This window comes from Cebidichthys violaceus, unplaced genomic scaffold, assembly GCF_023349555.1.
Source record: "Cebidichthys violaceus isolate CVI_PGR_0920_01 unplaced genomic scaffold, fCebVio1.0.p SCAF_4, whole genome shotgun sequence".
Taxonomy (NCBI): Eukaryota; Metazoa; Chordata; class Actinopteri; order Perciformes; family Stichaeidae; genus Cebidichthys; species Cebidichthys violaceus.
This window is the reverse complement of record NW_027176594.1, coordinates 11,647,798-11,670,592: the sequence shown is the minus strand read 5'-3', so window position 1 is coordinate 11,670,592 and position 22,795 is coordinate 11,647,798. Positions and strand designations below refer to the sequence as shown.

Genomic DNA, 22,795 nt, shown 5'->3' with positions numbered 1-22,795 from the left:
ACATATCTTAGTCAAGCCTCATAGTTTTCCGACCTGCTGTTAGTTGTGTTGGTTTTAAGGAAGCCCCCCCTCAATTTAGCATTGCACTTCTAAAAAACACACAAAAAAATAGTGCAGCAGAACCAGTGACCAGTGAGCCCCAAGCAGCGGGTTACAAAGGTCTGGCAAAATCACTTCTTTTTAACTCAGATTTTTTTCATTTTCAAAGTTAGTCTTCAGTCTCAACCGATGCTGACTCAAGTGACATCACTTGAGGACATTTATCACACTTCACACAGCTCCCTCTGGAGACACATATGCTGTAATACTCTCCAATACCTGGAAGCAGATTTTGACGTGCAAAATCCATGACGAATTCTAGAGGAATCTTATGGAAAGAATGGCTCCATTTAAACCTAAGTGAATATTTATTCATTATGGGAAATTAAATATATAAGTGGAATTGTTCTCTTGCCTGTAGACAAAGTGTATTTGTTTTTTGTTAAACTTACCTGCTTATCAGCCCTGGCTTTGTTTTAGACCCCGTCTGAACAAAGCAGAGATTCACGTATTATTTGAGACCTAGCTGTCACTGTTCAGAAGTAACGGTATGTACTACATTAGCCAAATACATCAGTGCCTTAAAGTGATTCTCAGCCTTTCGTCTTACTTACCAGGTGTCACCTTCACTGGATTTTGTCACACAGTACGTGGTTCTGGACACCACCTTCACACAGTGCTCTGAGATTGTACCCAGCTAAGGTCAGCTATTAAGGTCAATGACTCTGAACTGAGAGCCATAGCCATCCCCCTGCAGGGGGCACATGGTGCAGGAGGGTGATGATTGGTGAACAAGGGTGGAGCAAATGTCAGATTTCCTCCTGGCCGAGCATCTAAGATATATTCCTACAATCGGTGTGAACAATGAAATATCTAAAGTGCACTCTCTCAGTGGTACAGATCTCTGTACCACTGCTGTAATGTTGGGTAACACTCGTCTAGACTCCAAGCATATCAGATGTGTTTTTTACTTGCACATCTCAAACAAGAGATAAACTCATTTTAATCTAAGCAGGCTCCGTGCAGCTAAACAAAAATTTACTGACTGTTTGATGCTCAATCTCATGAAAAGTCAGTCCGGCTGTGTGTTTAGTACCATTAGCAGTTAGCTCTGTTAGCCAAACACACTGTAGGACTCCCATCAGCTGTCACAGTTAACTTCTCTCTCGCTCTCTCTCTCTCTCTCTCGTAGTCAGCGCTCAGTCATTTGCTTAACGAAAAATAAAAATGAACGAGCACAAAAATATAGGCTAATGGGTCCAGTAGTACGCGAGATTAGCTGTGGACAGAAAGACAGACAGACACAGAGATGCACCCTCATACACGAGCACACACAACAATACTTAAGATAATTTTAAAAACATATGTAAGTAGATTCACATAAAAATGCAGAAATACATTAACCTGTAGATTGTGCTTACCACACAAAGCTTATGTTATACATTTTCATCTTTTTAATTAAATGTATTATATTTAGTGGATGTTATGACTCTGAGCTAATTGGGTAGCAGCTGCTTTCCTCCTGTGAAGTCTCACATCTGCCTCTAAATCTTATTTTCACACATATTCAGTCACAGAAAGCAAAAAAAGTCACAAGGAACTAAACTTTACTTTGAGCTCCACTACTTTGCTCCAGCTTTAAAACTCAGCATGAACATTCTGCTTTGCTGCTATTTTAGACTGCAAGAGGAACTATTAAGATGAACAAGGCAGCCAGGTTCAAGAAGTTCAAATCCCTGTGAAGTCTGGGTAGGAGTAGTTGAAAGAGAGGTGCTGTCTGCCTTCAGCCAAGGTTCTGGGCAAAACATAAAATTATTCTGATGGATTGCAAGGAGTAAAAACTACTCATCAGTCACTGCTGTTATTTTAATCCAAAACAGTCTTTCCTAATGCTAATTAAAAACAGCCCTTAGCAGCTTACATTATCCATAAAAATTATACAAAATATAAGGTGTGCCTTACTCGCCCATGAAATAGACTCACAAGATCAATCACGGTAACAGCTATTGATCTCACTGATTAAATACATCTTAGTCATGAAGGTGGGATATACATCAAGCAGCAGAGAACAACCTCAAGGAGGTAGAGGTGGCTAAGACTTGGATTCTGCAACTCAACATTGACAAAGTAGTCGGTTTAAGTGCAATGAAGATTACAGGTATTATGAGGATGTGACTAATGTGGCTATAATTTGCATCCTCACTAAGGACACCTTGGCACACAAAAGCAAAAGGCCCAGGCATGATTATCACCACCGCTAGACCCATTTCCATTCCATCCATGAAAGTGAAAGTCTTATCCACATACTGCAACCACCTCTTGGGGCTGTTGTTGCAAATAAAGAATATGTTCGTCATCTAGTTAAAAGAGGTTTACACAGATATTATCGGTTGCTTAATTCAACCTGATTTCCCCTTGCAGGCCTCGGCGCCTTCATCTCGACTATTGAGCCAGCAGCGAGGAGCTTTAATATGCTCATTTTCAGCTTGTAACCGCCTAATAGTTTTCAGACTGGGTCACTCTGAATTTAATCAGCTGTAAGTTGGTGCTTAGCCGTGGTTTAGTGTGGCCCTGTGGACTTAACTTTGAGACAGGGGTGAAACTGTTTAGTGAGACATCAGAATGCATATCAGGACAAATAGGCTGCAGTGAATTATTTGTTGTACTTCTTGTTTCTCTTTTATTACGTTTTAATAAATTAACTTTCAGTGCAGTCCCCTTCTTGAGTAAATGTAGGTATTTTTAGATTTACAACTCTTGGTGACCTTTCCAGGCTCTCATCTCGTGACTGTGAAGGGTTTGTGGAGACAATTACTCATTGATGTAGTCCCAAGTTAGTTTCTGAGAATAAGGCCAATGTTGGTGCTGCCAAGTGAGTGAGTTATGTAAACAGGCTGACACAGAAGAACAGTAGAGGAAAGAAGCTCCACACGTAGAATAAATAGGGATCGTCTTATTTTATTCCCTGTGAACCATTTGAGCTACCAGTAGACTGGGTGTTTGGGCATCTTTTCTTTTTGACAAAAGAACAGGCTGTTTTTTCTAAATTCTAAAACTTTCTTGCCCTGTAGCTGACATGAAAACTACAATATTTCTGATGGTGTGTTGGCAAATATTTAGTAGCATTTGAGGGATAATGCAGAGAAATATATTTCTCCAAACAGGAAGAAATCAGAGAAATATTCTCCTTTTCGTCACTTGCAGTAGAATTGTAGGGATTTGTAAACAGAATGAATATTACCAAAGTGCTGCTTATGCCTTACAAACTTGAAAGACAAGGCTGTGACCCTCTAATGGACTGTGTAGTAATTACTGTAACTCATCCAACAATTACATCAGAGACAACATTCTAGTGCTGCACACTGTAATCAAACGTTATTTGCAACCAGCTAGTTCTGTGAATATGAATTCTGACCTATGACAGAATGGAATACTTCTCAAGCTATTATTTGTTATTAATCATTATTATTAATTATCAACGTTATGATCCCCCCCCCCCACCCGCCCATGCTTCTTGTGCCGTTATCAAAGGGTTCCCCAGTGTGTTTGTATTGTGAGCTCGTAAAGTTGTGAGTAGCAGATTAAAAGAAGAGTGGTCACGATTGGTGCAGCAGTTTATAGATATATATTTTACATGAATACATTTGATCTCTAATACTTAGTAACTAAACGTAACCTTTGGACGTTGGCTGTTAGCATCTGTGTTGTTAGCGTTACTAGCTCTCCTTCTCCTCAACACAGATTTGTTGTTCACAGTGTAATATTAACAGGGTCTCCTGATTGCATATTTTTACTGAATATGGGCCAATAACGATTAGTGGCAAAAGCTTTATTTCACACTATGATGGTTAAATTGTGTAATTTATCCGTGGTTCACATAGATGCCATTACACCACTACTGGGAACCATGAATTTTGTGGGAATCTATCTGGTAGGCATTGAGATATTTCATCTTTAAAACTGCTGATAGCTCTTGATCAACAGTCAGGAGGTCCCAAAAATAAAAAAAAATTACATTTAATTTCAATTGTCATTTACAAAAAGGTACGTGCATGGAATCTGCATTCAACCCATCCTAAGCATTTTTTAGGAACAGTAGGCTGCTCTACAGATTCATTGTGTGGAGACCATGGATACCTGATATCTGTACCAAATTCCATGGCAGCACATCAAATAGTTTGAGACATTTCATTACTAACCTCTCCGAGAACAGATACTTTCATAGCAATTAATTTGATCGTTTTGAGATCCTTTGCTGGACCACTAGACCGACTGACTGACATTGTATTCCCTAAAATCAGGCCGCTAGTGTGGCTCAAAGCTTAACCTCTAAAGTTCTTCTCTCAGACTAAACGAAGCCACAGAAAACATTATACAACTGTTTTCACAACTGAGTACTTTCAGTGACTATGATGGTTACATCATGTAAAACTGGTTGACTGCTCCTTTAACATCCAGTCAGTTCTCTCCCCTGTCATATCATATAATGCATTCAAAATGATTTGGTTTCAGCGAAGCCACAAATAAATCTGTTACTATTATATTTAGGTTTTGCACTCATGTTCTAAAAATGCACTTGTTGTGACTTCCCAGCACACCTAAGAACAGCGGGGCTGTCGCATGCGAGCACAAAGACGCAGAAGGTATGCTTCCTGCTGGTCTACATGCTGCAGTCTGACCAGCCTGCACAAACACAGGTTGAGCACTGAGAAATTTAAATTCCCCATCCTCACATTTCCTTTAAACCCCAAGCAGCAAATAAAGAAACTTGCACTTCAGAGAAACACAGGCGTATATTCACACTGCAAGTATTGCGTTTAACGAGGACAGGGGCTTTCATAGTTCAGCTCTAACCTCATAAAGAGTCATCCGCCCGGACATATAATGCGTGTTCACGCTGTGCTGCAATTGCATTACCCTCAGACAGTACACAACAAACCCGTAGGTCAAGACAAACATTTAATTTGTGTGTTTGTATTTCCACTGGAGGTGCAACAATCCATTATGGCCGAGGCTGTCGTAGCAGGGAGCTGGTGTCTTAGTGGCTGCAGCAGCTATATTAGAGTGAGCAATGCAACACATACGGGATTCAGCCAATGTTCTCCCCGGCACTGAGTTGGCAACCTGCTACAGAGGGGAAGATTAATGTCATTAGACAGGTGATGGATGGCTCAGAGTCAAACAGTAATAATACAATAGATCATGACTCGATGATCATAGGGGGAGCTGTCTTTGGCAGGTTAATTCTAGACTGTGGAAGAAGTATACTTAGTATTACAAAGGACAAAAAAGCACAGGCAGATTAGTCAGGGTCCTAATCAATTTTGTGAAAATTAATATGTACAGACAGAGAGTAAAACCAAACAAAAGAACACCACAATAAGCCTAGGGTAGCAGGAGAGCGCATATGTGCCAGTGTATAGGCACTAAAAAGTTAAGATATGAGAGATGACAGCAGGTCAAGCATGGCTTCATTCATCAGGAAATGTCTGATTGTGGTTTTGTTGTGTCTTGCGTGATGAAACAGGGAAGGGGGCTCTGAAATCAAAGGAAAATTATGGATACAGTGGAGCACTGACGGCTACATGGCAAGGAGAGGCAGGCAGAACAGATGGAGTAACTTGTTCTGATGGAATAGCAGATATGTGTTGTCACTCCGTTGTCAAAACAGCAGATGGAGGTGTGCTGCCAAGCCGAAAGTGGAATGTATCAACAGCAACGAAAAATAAACTTTTCTGCTACTAGGTAGCCTTCACTTAACATTATACTTCACACATTAACTCACTGATTGCATGGGAACAAAGTGTTGTTGTTATCAAATGGTGTTTTTGTGAAATTGAATAGGTGCCTGCATTCAGCTGCCATGCAAGGCAAGTGAGCTCCGAGAGACCCAGGTTGTTTTTTTTTTAGAAATGTCATTACTTGCTTATTTGCTATGGAAATAAAAACACTAAAAGTACACAAAGTAACTAATATCATGTGGCTGTATTGTAGACAGACTGTACTGGCAAAACTATCTGAGGTCGACGTCCATTAATTTACTTTTTAACGTTGACTGTATCACACGGTCTTCTTCAGCAGATAATTTGCCTGGTAGAAATGGAACAGCAGACATTCAAACCATCATTACTCTGAGAAGCTCCAGGACAAATCCTCCATGTTGGTTAAATCTTGAGGTTGACGGCTTATCCTTGACCATGGTAGAAAGTTCCAGAACAAGCGGTTGTATTGTCAAACTTTTCAAGGTCATCAATGAAATGTCAACCTACTCCTTAACCCCCTATCCCTTATACCAAATTCTCAGCCCAGACAGTATGACGACAGCCTTTTCAGACAACCTCTCCTGGAAAAGATTCATAGTGTTGCACCTGTTTGTACTCAGGCCCTATACAGAGTTAATATGCGTGATCCGGTCACAAGTGGACAGCTCTAAGTACACATTGAGATCTGATCGCTCTGACCACATACGCAAATGTTTCCTGGGCCATACTGAAGGACCACCTACTCAACTTACGTCCTCTATGTAAGCAGAAGTACATACGCATTTGCCTGCTTTGTCCGTGACGTCTAAAAAATGTCTAAAAAGCTTTTTGGGTGGTTTGTTTGGCCTGCAACACGCCAAGGATTAGAACCAGTCTATTGTTCTTCAGCAGCGTGACGTGACTTTTCCACTAGTTGGGGCTACAGCGCTGTAGGTATTTCTATGTTTTTTTTGCCATGTTCTTGTAATTTTAAACGTTAGTATTTTTAAAGTATTTCTCATGCCACAGGACACACTGAAAGTGAATCTTGTGTTTTTGGATGTGATCATCATACTGTTGTTGATGTGTCAGTGTTTTTGTTCCAGTGCTCGTCACAGATCTGACACCTGCTAACCCGCCTGCCTGCTCTCACCCCTGGCTCTCTGCAGCTCTGTTCACCTCGCGCTGCTGTAATCTCATATATTCATAAAATGTTCCTGAATTTATAAAGATGAAGGACACTACTTCTGCCTCCCACCGGTTAAAAACTACAACGCATTTGGTCTTTGCAAACGAAAATGCTGTGAACTGATGTACTTAAAGACGTCCACTTGTTAAGGGAATGTTAAGGCCAGGTGTACAAAGGGCTTCAGAGAAAGTTCTGATGAGGCATACTGACAGTTTAACCTTAACCCAAACAAATTAAACCACCCATGCTGCCTTGACACTTTGCTAACTTCCATTATACAGTAGTTAGCTAGCATGCGGTGTGGCATACGAGAGTTGGATTTCTTCATTGTATGCAAGTCCAGTCTGTTTGGCCCGAGTAAACACCCTGTGTCCTCTGAAAGTGATTAGAATTCACCGGCTGAAGGAGGCACCTTTGATATTTCAACATCCCTCGTGACCTTTATGTGTCTCCAGTGGACCTTGAGTTGAGACTGTTTTGTCGTCTGCTCTTCAAGAATGAAATGTCAACTTACCACCTAACCCCAACCCTATGAAACGTCAACATACACCCCATTCCTAACCACACCTCCCCTCCTAACCTGACTCTAACCTGAGGACCTCTGACAGATGAATCCAGGCATGCTGCCTTGGTACTTTTAGATTAGTGAAATACCAGGTTAACTTCCATTATACAGTTGGTATGTTCTAGAGCTCTACCACCATGGGATTTCTTCATTGTATCCAAAGATCAGTTGAACGTTGAACTCTTCCCTCAGGGAAGCCCTTAGTATACACCCTGTGTCGTCTGACAGTGTTTAGAATTCACCAGCAGGAGGAGGGGCCTTTGATATTACATCATCTGTTGTAACCTTTTCTTCATTGCTTGCATGGCCAAAGCTCTCTTCAAGCTGTGTGGCCCTGTCAGTCCACTTTTAGCTCCTCACAGAAGGTAAACATTGCTGTCAGGTGCGGGAGATAGAGAGAAGAGGCCGAAGGTAAAGGGACTGTTAGCGAGTATGTGTGTGTGTGTGTGTGTGAGGTGTGTCAGAGGAGGGGGGGCGGGTTGGACAAAATAACAGAGGGAAGGGAATGAACCAATAAATGAGAACAAATGAAGATTGATGGATCGTGCTCAGATTCGTATTAAATAACTCATTTATATCTGTTATAAAGGCTTTGCTGACATCCTCTATTGGTGCTGCAACAGTTGAATAGATATCAGTTCATCTGTCTGTTGGCTTGTTTATCAGCTTGTTTGTTGGTCTGCTGTGTATTCCCCTCATCACCAGCCCCCACTGATGCTGCAGCCGAGCCAACCCTGATATGACAAACTAGGATAAAATCACTCCTTAGAATCAAACTCTTTATCATATCGACAGAGGTGAGGGAAAACACTTGAGCGGTTTAGATATTTCTGTTCTGTTGGGGGGGGGGGGGGATGTAACAATTTCTAATGTTGAGTCCCATTCGTAACACAGGTCTGATGAGCTGGCTCCAGGATTTAAGAGTCCTCAGCCCTCAGCCACACCGGGAAGGGACCTCCAACACCACAGCAACTCAAGGACTAAGAAACAAGTGATTAATATAACAACTGCATTTGTTACCCTACTATAGTGTTAAAATATGTGCACATCATAAACTATGTCAGGTTTAAAGCACATAAACGGATTCCAAATGAACCTGAGTGAATTGGAATAATATTAGCATGTGTGACTGCGGCCATCACAACTCCTCTTGTCTGTGTTGTCTGGCAGGATGGATGCATGCAGGGTCTTCTCTGAGCTGTTCTCTTACAGCAAGGGCTAATTATAATATTTATTTTAATCGCCGTCATCCCCCAAGTGAGCCTGTCAGTGTGGAAACAGAGGGCAGCAAGGGGGCACTAAACATATTTCCAAAACCTGGAAAGGAAACCTTTTCTCACTTCTGTAAGCCAGCACTACTGCTAACCTGTTAACCCCAATCAATCATTTTTTTAATCTATAAATCTAATTATTTTTTTATTTAAAAATATCAAAATGTTTCTGATTGAAAAATCAATATTTCACTCAATCATCTTCAAACAAATGTAATGCAAACAAACAATTATACAAATATAATAGACCCTATTTGACAAGTTCCTGATCCCCAAAAAAATGGACATCAAGGATTTCTGTGAAAAATATTGTCATAGCAACCTGAACTGGGGAATCAGTGTTTTTATTCAGGTACTTACAATTTGAAGTGGTTATGACTTGGATTGATTTCATCACTGAAGTAATATGCAATAATCAGGGTGGGAGAAGGCACACGATTGAAATGATTCACAGATTGTAGCAACAGTCAGTTCGTAACAACAGTCGGTAACGTTAGTTAAAGTGATCTTCTCACTCACATGGCTGTTCAAGTAGACAGCAAATACAAAACGGATGAATAACAACGTTAGATGACGCATGGTGTAACGTGACGCTACCATTACATCAGCCAAAATTACTTTTAACATGTGGCGATGAAGAAACATTTAGAAAATCTATGTAAGTGACTACTACTAACAGAAACACTTCCATGTGTTGATAGCCCTGATCCAGCATGCTTTGGAGGGGACAAAAAGTAAACAGTTGGTGCTGTATTGCAATATCCAGTTGCATCGTGGTGCACGTCAGTAGCCCCCATGCCAGACCTTCCTTACGCCACGCCCCGTTCGGTGTCTAGTGTCCCGCCGACGAGTTTTTCAAATCAGTGTATTTTTGTAATCGATGACGTCAATGGATCGCCCCAGCCATATAGACTGTGTTTGAAAGCTATTGATCAGGTGAGTAAGTGGACCATGAGTTGAGATGTTCAAAAATGAAATGAAATCAACCAACCCCCATAACCCTAACTGACCCTAGCTTTGAGAAGAACCACATTATGATCTGGTATTTGCTTGGTATTTTTGGTGTGTGTCTAGTTAGGGCCTGAGCACGGACGTAGTTGGAGCGGAGGACCTATTGTTCTTCGAATGTTTATTATTATTATCGTACCTGTTTCGTCGTAAAAAGGTGCTTGGGATACTGGTAAGATTTTTGGCACGCAAGGAAGTCGTGGTGAAAATTGCAATCTGATTGGGGTGTCCAGCTGCGGTATGAAAAATTGGCTTGATAGCGCCCCCTTTTGAGTAGCCCCAACATTGGATTTCGCCTAGCTGTATGTAATTTTGTAGGTATGTGTAACTTGATGGGAAGTACAAAAGATCCTCTTGGAAGTATTCCCTAAACCAAACAGGAAGTCGGCCATTTTGAATTTGATGACGTTTTTTGACCATTTTAAGCCTTCGTACTTTAACGAACTGACTTCAGACTGACTTCAGATTTAGTCAGTATGATCTTGAGACCGTGGTAGTGAAAAGTTACTAAAAGGTCAAAAAGTTATCGAACTATGTATCCGTGGCGGCAAAAAAACACCATTCACCACGAAACAGGAAGTTCTTGTAACTCGGCCGTACATTGTCTAATCTGCTCCAAATATCTCATATATAATAACATCCTGACCCTGAAGACATCAATATGACAATTTACAATCATAGTAATAGCGCCACCTAGTTGCAACAGGAAGTTATAGGTTGTGTACTTTGACATCCTGCTCCTCACAGATTAATCAGATCCCTCTCAAATGTTGTCAGGAAAGCCTTAAGACCTTGATAATGCTTCATTGTTAAGATTGTAACAATTTGTTAAAGGGTGGCGACATGACGGGTCGGCAAATTTCGATCCTTCACCATGAATGAATAAACTGATGTAACTCGACTCCACATCATCAGATCTTTTCCAGATTTCCAGAGACTCCAGTCTTGAAGACATCTACAGGCCAATTATGTATAATAGTCATAGCACCACCTACTGGTAAGAAGTTAAAGTCTCTATACTTTGGCTTGTTTCTCTTAGTAGGTAAATCAGGTCAACCTCACATTATTTCCACACAAATGTAAAAAAGTTCATATCAGTTCATGTAGCTTTTGATGTTTCGTCGAACGCCGTTGCGACGCAGTCTTTGCCGTGAAAAATGAAGGTGCTATTGAAAGGCTAAAAATGCTCAAAAATAAGCAAACTAGTGCCCCCTACAAAATTCCGACGAAGCAGCCCTCGCAGTATGTTTCACATAAATTTACAAAATTTAGTAGGCACATAAATCACATTTAGACTTAAAAAAAAGTCTCTTGGGGTCATTCTCTAAACCCAACCGGAAGTCAGCCATTTTTAATTTTGTAGGAATTTCTAGTGTCGTTTTTGCCGTTCCCAGGCGCTGTTATTTAAGGAACTCCTCCTAGGGAATTAATCAGATCAACTTAGAATTTGGTCAGAACAATCGAAAGACCTTAATGATTAACAGTTACTAAAAGCTTGAGGTTTCACCGAACGACGTGGATGTGGTGTGGCAGCCATTTTACATGGTTCGCCATCATCCATCAAGCTGTTGTAACTCAACTGTACTTTGTCAAAACTGTCCCAAACTTGACATGCTTGATAACTGTCATGACTTTAGGACTTCTGCATGCCAATATTAACTCATAGGCATTGTGCCACCTACTGATAACCATGGCCATAGCAGGATTCTATAATTACAGCGGCCCAAACACTGAACTTATTAAAAGGGGGCACACCACAAGAAAAATACTTCTCTGATCAAACATGTGCAAACTAAGATGTTTTGAGTGCAGAAATTGGATTAAAAAGCTTGTACATGGAGTTTTCATTAATAGTACATTTTATTGTTTTGGAGCCAGGCTGTAATGTAAAGTAATTTCATGCAACATGAAGTTTGTTCAACAAAATCAACCTGCACCCAACGCAATTCATGTTTTAGATTAGACAACATGAGATCACCTTTTGGCTGAAACCTATATCTCTACAAAAATATGTTTGTGTTATTCCACATGGAACTATACATTCTGCCATTTCTCCTCAACTCTTCCCACTTTGAGTCTCTCAGCAGTGATTTTCAGAGCTAGCTGCACATCGGTTTTGAGACCTGCATTTACTTTGACAGTCTGTTATGTTACTAACACTGAAGCGCATTCACACATTCAGTTTTTTGTCGATTTTTACAGGCTTACAGTTATGATTGTTTTCTGGAGGTACACTCAAAATATTTGAGGTTTAAGACCTGGCAAAATGACCTGGCTATGCCATTGGTCGACACAGGAAATACCATTTAACTTGTGTGTGCAGTGTATGATGGTCACAGAAATGCATGGCCGCATCAACCACAGTCCTGCCAGTACCTTCGACGTTCGTGAATAAGCGAGGGCCTGATGAATGCTGCTTGCAGCTTTAATTAGTTATGAAGCTTGCAGTAATTTCTTTTCCTTCAGATAGTGCTTTTCCTCATGCCCGGTGTATGGCATATGTTCACTAGAAGTATGGAGTAACCACAGATTCCATGACAGTTTGTAACCGGACTGCCTGTAGTCTCGCTTTCAACAATTGCTCTGCTGTGACTGATCTACTACACCTCTGGTTATATGAACAAGAACATTTTTGTCTAGTTGTGCTTTAGCATGTCAATGGTCAGTAAATGTATATGGGCAATGGTTTGGTTTCCCAGTACAACAAACAATAGCAAACAACCCAAAACTGCGTTAATATCAAGAGAATAAAGGTCTTTAAAACAGCGGGACATTTTTTTGATGTGAATTAATATTTGGGTCAATAGGATCCTGGTAGTTGGTCCTTCGTCTGAGTAAAACTATTCAAATCTTTTTTTCAATTTCAACCCAATTTCTTTTCCTTTCATACCTCTTTTTATCAATGTTGCACAGTACATTTAGGGTTGTTTGACTAACCTTGAACACAATCAAACAAAAGCCACTAATTTTTAGCAACGTTGTGTACAATCTATTTTTTCCTTTAGTTCACCAGGTTGCCTCTGGGTGTGACCTGTTTGTTTATTATCACCCCAGGACTTGCATATTATGACATCAGTAATTTACTAATTGGAGTGTGAAATTAGAGGGAGACTTCCATTATAAAATGCCATTGCACAAATAGGGAGGAGAGGATCAAAGATTTATGGTTCAAAAGTGCTGTGTTACCAGAAAAAAACCTCAGTGTAATTTCCACCTCCTCCCATGCTCATATAGTCTCGACCCCATTTCCCTTTTTCTTTCACAATCCCCCTAATGATCATAACAGGCCTTGGAGCCCATAAATCTGAACAGTAGGGAAACTAAGTGTCTCATCATTATGGAGCCTCCACCTATCCGCTCAAAGAGCATCCATGTAAGGCCCCCAGGACAGCAGCCGCACTTGTTTAAATCCAATCTCATTTCAGTGAGCTCTTCATCACTTTTCTCCCCTCCTGCACCTAATAACATCCCTGTGCCATAGTGTTGTCTTTTATGTAATGGGGATGAGCTCAATTACTCTTCCGCTTGACTAATGGTGATGACTGACTTAAGTTGACTGAGTCATTTTCCGTTGAAGTAATTTTGTTGCATGCACTTGCTCCCTGAAGAAGTTATAAAGTCTTCTAGGACGCTTCTGTTTCGGCTTTCATCTTGGCAGGACTGGGGTTCAAGTGTGCATCTGTTCATGTCTGTGAATAGATAAAATCACAAAGCCATTCGATCATGTTACATGACGACATTGATCTACTCATGACTCCAAAAGGACATTTTGTCTTTTGTTTCTCAACAATGTTTTATAGGTAACACAACTAGAGCTCCCTGTTGTTAGAAACCAGACCTCAGGAATGAATCAGAATAATTACTGTGTCTCTGACATGGCTCAGACTTGTACTCAAAAACCAGCCCATTCTCACTCCAAATTTGCCAAATACGGCAGCTTGGTCAGAGGCCCCATGCGTAAAACTATGACACTCTACGTTAGTTACCGACGGCGGGAGTAAAGGAGGAATTGTGACGTTGGAGCCAAAAACAGGATGTTCACCGAGGAGACAGATGTTTGTGCTCTGTGTGAAACCACAAGTTAGCGTATTTTTACATAAACCACAATCTTTTCCTAAATCAGCCGTTTCCTGTGAAAACCTGTTTATTTTGAAAAGAAAAGTATGCATGTTTGCAACAAAATTGTCACGTGGAAAAACTGACGTGAGAAGCATTAATAGAGTGTCATAGTCTGAAGTGTAGGGCCATATTTGATGAGTTGGGATGTGAGAATGTGTTGAAACACACAAGTAGCATAAAAACAATACTCATGGTACAGTTGTTAATGTCAAGCCTGGAATCTGGACTGTGGACATCACATAGGTAAATCAGTTTGGTGTTTTTTGAGCCTGGTTACAAACCTCTAAATTGCTGCTGAACATCTCAAAGTTGTTCAGTAATTCTGGTGATGTGCACATTGACAGCCAGTCCGAGAAATAGTTAACCAATCAAAGCTTATAGGTGAGCTGAAGACTTTATATAAACTGTATTAAATTAACTAAATAAAGATGACTCTTTTTGCTTGTTTTTGTATGAAAATTCATCAACATAGGAAAGGGATCTTTTACAGCTTTTTTCCTTCTGGACCTTCATCCAAAAATTCACCCACACAAAATGCCAAACAAGTGCACTCATCAGTAAGAATATAATGATGTCGCATACCTGCTTAAACTGCAGAGCCTGGGCTACAAAGTCATGTCAGCTGTTTGTACACACTCCAAACAACTCAGACAAAACTATATATATATTACCAAATATCAAAATCCATATAGCGCCCCCTAGGCAGACCCACTCGCCACATGTATGTCTCTAACGCTGTGCTCTGTAGCTCAATGCTTTTAGCTCAAAATATCGCCAGTAACCTCAGGATTACAGGGATATGACTCATATTCCGCTATGACACACCATCACAGAGTTATGAGCTAACAGAAACCAGCAATACCAAACTCAATATCGATTTTGATCATAAACAGCACCTTACCTTTTTGATGTTTTGAGAAGACAAAGCCTTTCTCCCGGTTAATCCAGATTCAAATGCGTTTACCGGATATCCTGTGTTGCACTCAAAGTCATTTTGAACATGTAGAAGGCTGTACTAAGCAGACATCATGATTTGACTTTCAGCAAATTGGATTTTAGTTTTCACGATGCCCGGCACTTTATTGATTCTGATTGGCTAACAGTGCTGTCAATCTTCCATCTCTCGATTTTAGTGACTTCTATTGGCTCTTACGATTCAAAGAAGGTTTCAATGACTCTAATCCCCCCACGTGGGGCTGAGCTACAGCCATGCAAAGAGGGAGAGAGCTGGAATATGAAAAAACACACTCAGAGAGCTCACTGGAGGATCCTGGCCTTCAAATAAAGCCCTAACTGCTCTATTTGGATGTATTGAACACCATTAGTGATATATACAAATGAAATATATAGTTTGGTACATGAGAAAATTAAAATAGCACACACTGTGCAAAATGTGTAAATGTTTAAAATTTGGAGACCTCGTCTGAACCTCTATCATTTTTTTGTGCTTCACTTTATTAAAGTAGAAATTTGCACAGACATTGTCCATATACTGTGCTATGATCTGGGAGAGGTTTAAACCTTGACGCTACATCATTCCTCAAAATAAATATCCTGAAAGTGCTTCTTTTTTTTTTTAAGAGGAAAATAAAAGTGTGTGCTGTGTGCCATCTTCATTTACTCTTAACCAGTAACATACTGATAATTACACATCTGAACAAATCTCACAACTGTTCCCTTTATTTTAACACCAAAATGATATAAATACAGCTTGTAGAAATATACTCATTTTAGTATAGCTATGCAATTTCGAGCAGAGGCCTAAAAATAGGCCTAGGGTCCAAGAGTGTAGATGGAAGCTACTACTCAGGACTGCATCATGTTACAAATAATTCTCTCCACAACCCACAGGACTGCAGCTGGACCTCAGTAAATTACTTGCCCTGTGTGTCTACGTTGGTGGAAATAGCGTGGCGTATTTAGTCTTTTTAACGCTTGTCCTGAAAACACTGAAAACATTTCTGTTTTTCATAGTTGGACAGCAAATTGGGGCAAAATTTATTTTTTTTATAATTTTATTATTTTGAATGCTTTGCAGGGATGCACAGAAACAGGTGCAGACACATCTGGATAAGCTATCCAAGTAGATTTTGGAGCGGGTGTTAGCAGTCAGTAGAGTAAGCCTGGGATATGGGAAAATGCTCTGTTGAGGGAAATGGGCAAGTTACTTTAGCTGCTGAGGTTGTGATTGGATGAGGCTCAGGGGACAATTCAAACAGTACAATGCTGCCTGTAATTCACCTTCTGTTCATCGCTGCTTTCTTACACATACACGCTAGCATACACAAACATATGTGCTCAAACAATTTTTCTCTTCAAGACCCAAACACTACTTAAATAATGTGTCTGCATCCTTGCCTCTCATATAATAATCCGCTTTCCCATGGGAAGCCCACAGCCCACCACAAATGTGAAAGAACAGGGCCTCTCAGAGAGACGCACGGTCCCTTCAGTCCTTCGACATGCAAACATTGTTTGACTTAATCCACTCTAATGATGCAAATTTATGCTGTTAATTATTTCTAGTTGAATTGTATCCTGGCTAAACGTTTCCAGAAATGCAATGGGGACATAAGAGTCAATAAAGTATTTAGGGAGAGAGGGGGAAGACATTATTCAAGATTTATTTTTTCCCCTTTCTTTCATGCTTTTCCATTTGCATCTACTCTATAAAAAAAGAATTAGCATTTTCCATTTTGTAACATTCCTAATGTGGGTGATATTGTCTGTGGCCATAGATTCTGGTTATGAAAAGTCCTCTTTAGTTAGATGAGCTCTTTTAATTCAAACCTTATTTAATAGGAAGCCATAAGCCTACATCCCTGACTGCTTTGCTTTCAGGATCTTTCTCTGTCATTGTAATCCTCAGCTGACACCTTTTCGCCTGCTAAATAGGATTCTTAATTTAAACCTCTGATATACAGACTCTGAGTGTTACTCTCATACAGAGTAAACTGTTCGCTGGTGAAGAAGTTATCTTTGTCACAGTGTGATTATAGTCAAGAGTGGTTTAAACCAGGGTCACTTTCTTCTGCTTGAACACATCATGCTTAAGCTGTAGACCTCAGTCTACTGTCAGTCACTGGCTATGGCATGGCTCATTTCCCCATTTCGTTGAATCTGAACTTAATTGAAGTTTGTGTTTCAAGTCAAAAATCCTTGTCAAAATGAATTGATGTTAACCGTTACATTTTTCCAAATAAAAAAGGAAGAAACAAATATTTTTAGGGATACAACAGCAAAACTCCTTTAAGTGGGAACAGGCCAGTGGATGTGTGTGATTGACAGCTCAGCATCGCAAGGGCACAGAGGTGCAGTGAAACCAACTTGTGCTGGTTATTGTAAAACTAAGTGAACCGTAAGTTGGAGGTTTATGTTGAAAAGAGACTTTGAGCATGTAACAAGAGGAAACTGCACATTTCCTGTGAAATATTTTGAAAATACCCTATGTTGAATGAGGATGATTGATGATGAACGTGACATGCCGTCCCTGACATGTCCAAAACTGATGCCCAATGATAACCTAAAGTATGAGAGTGTGAAACGTAGGGCCTCTGACCACATGCTAGTGTCTGATGAGTTGGCAGTGATAACTTGCTGTCTATACAATCTATATTGACGTTAGAAAGTAGGTTGATCATCGTACTACAGCTAACTAGCTGCAAACTGATGTTAGCTGTTGTAGCGTCATGAGAGGTCACTAGGGCCGGCTAGGGTGGGGTGGTGCAAGGGAAATAACAAAAAGCAAAAGGTTCTCGTAAGGTCACGTTTTATTCTTATTCTGCTAGGCAACTCAGGGAAGTCTCTTTGTCAAAAATCCAAAACAAACAAACAAAAAAGCTTCCACGTGGAGGTAATGGTTCATTAAGCAGAACAGTATTAGACAAAAAAACTCAACTTTGAGTGTCCTTGGCTTTTCACCAACAACAGGGTCTTCTTCCTTTCAAATCCTCTTCACTCTGGTTCGGAACTTTACTTTGTGTAGTGCTCGGTGCTCCTTCACGCCGTGTGCTCTCTCCTCTTCTCCTCTCCTCCTGCAGCCATTAAGTCCAGCCTCAATCAGGTGGCTTAAACACCCACACCTGGGTGAGTGGTGAGGCCATCTGGGAGCTGTAGTTGTTGCCTCGGCGGCCATCTTGTGGTGTGGCTGCTGATCCTTAAAGGGGAAGTAGCACCCATCTACCACCTGGCCCCGGGTGATGGCACACTGTGTACTTTTACCTGTTAGATGTTTTATCGGTTGTTCAGAAAAACCAAGGTGCAGAATTCTTTCTGTGTGGTGCTACAGCTGTTGGTGTGCTGATAGTCAAGAGTTCTCTAATCAAATACTGTGTTTGGCTTTATGCAAATGTCTACATTGGTATGTCTACATTGATAGAGAAACAGTGTTCGGACTGATATATGTGATGATGACCATCACCACCAAACCAAAAAAATTAAATTCATAGCATAACTCCACCCTTTTTGGTACAGATTTTTCAAAAGGACACAGAGCAGATCTGTATGCTGTCACATAAATAAATGCAACTGTGATTACAGCTGGACTTGAAAAATACCCAATGTGGTTACCTTTAATACAAAATGACATTTCCTAATTCTCTTCACAAACCAGAACACTACCTACAAATCTATCACATTATTTGAGCAGATCCAGCCCCTATCTGAAAGTTGGTGTTGAGCTCGAGCCAAAGAGGCTGCTCCGCTGCTGCAGTGCATTTCTCAACTCGGTGACTCTCCAGATGGCAGGTATCTTTAGTGCTCAGCTCCCATGTCCTGAGCTGCGACAGCTCTGCCGCGCTCCATCAGGCTGCAGCGGGCCCGCCCTCCCAGGGTACTTTTAATGGACTCTAATTTGAAACACATGATCAGGACAATACAGACAGTGCACTTGCTAGCACAATGAAGATAATAGGGCTCATTTTCATGCATATGGACTCAGCAATTCACAGCATAACTATTGTTAATTGGAGAAAAATTATTGCCTAAAGGCCCAGGTTGAAGTGAGCTACTTAATACTATACACAGATTGTGAGGCCCTGGTTTTTATGCATGTTGACCAATACAGTACATGACAGGCTTGAATTAAAAGCATTGTGGGGATTTTCAATGACCTCCAACAACAATATGCTGTGTGGCTTATTTTCTCAAAAAAGTTAAGCACATGCCTCACTGTCATCTGACAATAGACAGTGCCTCTGTTACTGCCAGGCAGGTGTGCTGCCTGCTATCGGTGGTTATGTAGCTGTAAGACAACAAGATAGCATGACAAGGAATCACTGAGGGAACCCAGAGGAGGTGGTGCAGCATGAAAGTGAGCACAAAGCCGGAGGGAATCCATTTGTTACACTTGACTGAGCACACATTAGTGTTTGACGCTGATAATCATACAGGATAATATTTTAATTTGTTGAGCATGTACTAGCAACAATTGGTTGAACACCCCACCATGCTCATGTTGCAATACACTTTTTACTTTGTGGAATATCTTAAAGTAAACTCAATCCTGATTTTCTAAAGATTTATTCTTGATTCCGAGAAATGCTCAATTAGACTGTGATAATAATAACAGCATGTAGGCACACAATGTGCCCAAGATGACAAATGTGGCTCTGCATATTTTCTTGCATATATAATATGATAAAATGTCACATGGACCATCTGTTATTAGTTGTTTAATTAATTGCCAGTTGTCTGTTTAAGCATTAATAGCACTATAAGGTCAATAACTGTGTTATAGGAATAATAATCTCATTGCTGTTCTTTCATATAAAAGCTTTCATCTTTCAAATGGAATTGAATGTATGATCAGAGTAAATATTGGTTGCTATTTCTATACACTAATTACATAATGTCTGTCATAATCAAGCTATGACAGTGAAGTGTAAATGGTACTTTAAAGAGCATTCTTGACCTTCAAAAAGTATTTTGACAAAATAATTATACTCATACCATTGGCCGATTAAGACCATAATATTGGTTGAAAGCTCAAGAAAAGTTAGCTAATAAGTGGACCTTGAGTAAGGATTATTCTATCAAAAATGTTTAAAATGTCGGATGTTGTTGGTTCAGGCCGCTTCAGGAACTTCCTGTCTGAACTGGGTTGGTGTGTACTTTACTCAAGTAATGTACATAAAAACTAGTGCTGATTAAAATGTTTAATCGCGAATAATTGCATGATTTTCTGCGATTAATCGCATTGTTATGCGCAAAATTCAATAATGAATTCAAAAGTAGTGTATTGCGCACTTTTATTTTAAAAGTACTGCTATATGAACAAAAGTGCAATACCATTTGGTTTGCAAACACTTTAAACACATTTTTAACAGCAGTATTCCCTTTACACAGTAGCAGTTAAAATACAGTGATAATAAATCTGATAATAGATATTCAGCCGGTGTTCATAACTTTATTTTCATAAAGTTTGTTTAATAGATGCAATTTGAAATATACACCTTGAAAACTGCAAACCTATCTACGTCTGTTGTGTTTTTTTATTTATTTTTTACGTTTGTTAAATTCTCAATAGAGATAACTAAATGATTTGCTTATTACACATATTCCAAACAAAAAAACTTTGAACATTTCTTTTTTGCTTTTTTTGGGGTATTTTGGTCAGACACATATGCAACGCTGATTACCGTGTAATATGTGTGGTATTTGTTATACATGTATATTGGTATATAGAGGATGATAGGAAGCTGTACTGGGAGGGACTTAGGACCCAGGGGAATGTAGGTGAAGCATGGGAACCTGGAGGGAGTCTGTATCGTGGTAGTAACGTACATGTGGAAGTTATGCTAATAAAGAGTTGCATTTAAGATCAGATTGTTCTCATGTGCTTATATGTTTATTTAAAAACACGACAATATGTAGTTTGATATTGTCACGTTTGATCCTTTAACGAGACATGTCACCCGGGGCAACGCTTCACCGACGTTGTCAGCCAGGAACACCGTTCATACAAATCCTTTTCCTGGCTGAGTCAGGGCTGCTAGCTGTGGGGTTGACTGACCATTTCTTACTATGTCCAGCTTTTCCTGAAATGTCCTTCTTGAGAAAGTCGTTGTCAGTAACTTCACCTCTAAATCCGTTTCTCCTCCTCCTTCAGCCATTGAGTGTTAAAAAAACAAAGCTAGGTAAAAAAATAAACTACACCAAGCAAAACCCTAAAAATATCATAATTTCTTCCATATCTTTCAATTTGAACTCTTACTACACCAACTAACTTCTGCCAGCTTCCTTAAGGTTCCCATTCGTCACGCACCCGCCCACTGACCAATCACGGCGCACGCTGCACCTTACTGCAGAGCTGCACCTTAATACTGAGCTGCACGTCCAACTTTGTGATTCTGTTCAGGCCAGCAGAGAAGGCCTAAACGCCTGACGGCCCACTGCATTGTTCTTAATAAGATGCTTGTTCTCCTTCCACTAACTTTAAGTTGGTTCATAAATTACTCTGGGTAGAAGCAGTCTGTACTTCCTGGATCAAGAAAGGCATACATTTCCACTGTTTTATTTCCTGTTGTTGTTTTGACTCCGAGAGGAACTATTGAGAGTATACACTCTTCTTTGCCGGCCCCAGTGACTCTTTACTTTATTTTCAGCACAAATCATTGCACTGATGACTGCAAGGCCAAAACTGCTCTCTGTATTGTCAGTAGCTTTGCTTTCGTGTTCTGTTGCATCATCTTGTCTTTTCATATGCAGGAGTGTGGGATGTGTTAAAGAACACACCTGACAGCAAAGCTTTTCTCTGCAGCTTTTGCTCATATGTCCATGCCTTAAAGAGCTGAAACACAGCGCTTTGCCACGCAAATATTCAATTTATTCTTTGTGTAGCTTCCCTCTCATCTTTTTACATGAATCTATGCTGTGTTGTCCTTTACAAAACATGCATGAGTTTGTTGCAACAATGTCTGAGGGACCCTTTTGCATGCTTTGCGTCTTTAACCATGTGGTTAATGTGCATTGTGCGTGTAGTGAAGGTTTTCTTGCAAATATTGGATGCATAGCAATTTGGCTTGTCTACGGATAAAGCCATTAGGTCTTTAAAGTTGCCTGTGCTTCTGTTCCTGGATGTCACATGCGATTCCCCTCCATCTTTCTCTCAACTTTTAAGGTAGCTTTGTGGCAATAGCTTTCATGTTGACAGCATTGTTCATTTCTTCCAGTTAGCTAATATCCATCATGGCATTGCAGCATCCAGTAAGGAAAAGTGAGCAGGCCTTTAAAGATTCCCCATCCTCAGGTTTGATGGAAGCCCAATTTAAGGCTTTATCAATGTAGGCCACAGCAAGTCTGTGTTCATTTCCGAACTGTTCTTTGAGAAGCTGCTTGGCTTTGTTGTATCCTCTCTTGGGATCCATGTGGAGACAGCTTCTAATTAGCTCTCAGGGCTGACCACAAGTAAACTACTCCATATAGTAGAGCCGATCCTTGGCATTATCAGTGCGGTCCTCTACTCCATGCTCAAAGGCCCTTATGAACAGATGGTAATCAAGCAGGTCTCCTAGGTGGAAATGTCCAACGGCGGCAAAGTCAATCCTTTGTGCTGCTTCATCATTAGCTCTGAGATATTAGCTTGCTGCTCCATAACGCTCCATAATGTCTCCACAACATTGCCACTGATATCAGCGTTCCTGGACGGCTCCACTGAACGACCATAATCGCTTGACTGTGGGTTAGGAAAATGGACTGGACCACTCTCCACGTGGCTCAATACTCATGCCTTTCTCTTGATGCTAAGTTTTCTCTTACATCGTTTATTCCTTGCGTTCAATGTACTGTCGTCATGCGCCCAGTGTCAAAATCTTCCAATGCTTTAAGCTTAGCATCTGAAGTTGTTAAAACAATGTTCAAGTTC

The 22,795-nt window shown here is 40.3% G+C and overlaps 1 protein-coding gene across 1 annotated transcript in view; it reads left to right on the top strand.

The window, feature by feature from the left end:
- Positions 1-22,795, top strand: part of sorcs3a (sortilin related VPS10 domain containing receptor 3a) — a 232,958-nt gene that overhangs the window by 129,780 nt on the left and 80,383 nt on the right. The window lies entirely within an intron of this gene.